We start from the raw sequence: 1,970 nt of genomic DNA on the forward strand, positions 1-1,970 counted from the left end.
CATTCTCAATTTTTAGGCGACATATCAGACTCTTTCTAAATATAAGGTGGAGTTCTGCTCTTTGTAGGTTCTCAGGGATCACTTTGAGCAAGTAGGGCCTTTTCTTATATGGTTTATTTAAGAATCATGGGTATAAGTAACAGCCTACTGAGGAGCTCTACAATGAATCTCTTATTAATTGTATGATTTGGGTTTTACTCAAGCTTCCCATGAACAGTGGAAAAACCAAGAGATTTCTAAAAGATTCTTTTCCACTATGGTTTATTACAGGATATTGAATATACTTCCCTGTGCCATACAATAGGACCTTGTTGTTTATCCATTCTAAATATAAGTTTGTAAACCAAGAGCTTTTGCTTGAAGGAAGGTCAGCGTAACTAGGTGGTATTATGTCTACATCCTGTGTTACTTTGACTCTGACCAATTAGGGTTCACAATTATTCTTTGGAAGATTTGCCCACAGGTGCTTCATCCATGATTTGTATCATCTAATTTACAAATTAAAGCACAACTTACCTCTAGATAGACAAGTTTAAAGCAGTTCCACTTAAGAAAATCTTACAAAAGTTTTTTTTTTTTTTTTTATGGCATACTTTGTTGTAAACAAAGGCATGATGCAGGCTTTTCAAAGGGTAAAGTACTGTAAAAAAAAAAAAGCATTTGAATATAAGTGGGCATCAGAGAAAAAATGGAGATCATTTTGTTCTTTTGCGATGTAAAAAATATTTGGAGAATAAAGCATTAGAATGAATGCCCAATATGATGTAATTAGAAAGGCTTGTATCCTTATTAGTGTCAACTGAATCTGAGTCTCTGGTTTCCTATCCTTGAATTCTCTGTGTGCAAGGCTAAGGATAAAGAAATTCCTTCTTTTTTCAGAGAGATAATAACTAATATTTACCAGGCAGCTTTACTAATGTCCTCTTATGTAATTAATCAGGTAGGCTTATAAATTAGATATTATTGGACCTATTTTATAGCTAAATAGACTGAAAAATGGTGAAGTAGCATAACTATTAAATGAGATCTAGTACTCAAGCAGAGCCTTGGATGGATTCTGCCATCCAATCACTATCTACATATTTCTTCTACATTATCTCATGAAAGGTGAGGTGAATTTATTTCCTTTATTTTGCACTTGTGGCTTCTGCAGCTCAGAGATGAAGTAAAAGCTTTAAGGTCACATTTAAAGTTAAGTGATTTAGAGTTGATTAAAACTCATGTCTTTTGGTTCCAAATTTCAGAATATTTCACTGTAGGTTTGCTCCAGATAAGATTCAAAAGGGATAAAGTTTATTAATTCCATTCATACATCTGTGAAGACCAGAATCAACAGTCTTTATTTTAGTTTCTATAGTACTTTGTTCATATTATTCTAAAATAGTTGTGTCAAATATTTTCCATATAAATTACAAGTTAAGAAAAATGAGTTGTACATTAAGAAAAAGATTGTTCATCTCCAGAGATTCTATTTCAGTAGTTGTGGATTGAGGCCCATAAATCTGCACATTTAACAAGCAGGTGCTTCTGAAATAAGAGGCCTGCAGATGAAACTTTGGGAAGCACTTATTTTAGTGCATGCCGTATTATAATTTATTGATTTCATTACATAATTTCCATTAACCTTAATTTTTTACTGAATGAGTAAATTCTTATTAAAAGTCTCACAAAATCATGTTGGATAATGACATTGATAAAATATTTCCTTTACATTTATCAATAATGTTACAATGTACAGTAAATCTTGCTTTATTTTCCACTGTTGAATAATTTCCTTAGGTGATAATCCCAAAGGGAGGGATTGCAGGAGCAGAAGACATGGGCATTGTGTTGACTCTTGATAATTTAAGTCACTTGTTCAGTTTTTGGTTTCTCAGGCAGCTTATATCAAACTCTTTCCAGATTTATCCCACTGTCTGGTCAATGGCGTTGTCTCCATACAACTGGGCTCCTTATATGTTTCCATTTTC

This window comes from Eschrichtius robustus, chromosome 11 (assembly GCF_028021215.1).
Source record: "Eschrichtius robustus isolate mEscRob2 chromosome 11, mEscRob2.pri, whole genome shotgun sequence".
Classification (NCBI taxonomy): domain Eukaryota; kingdom Metazoa; phylum Chordata; class Mammalia; order Artiodactyla; family Eschrichtiidae; genus Eschrichtius; species Eschrichtius robustus.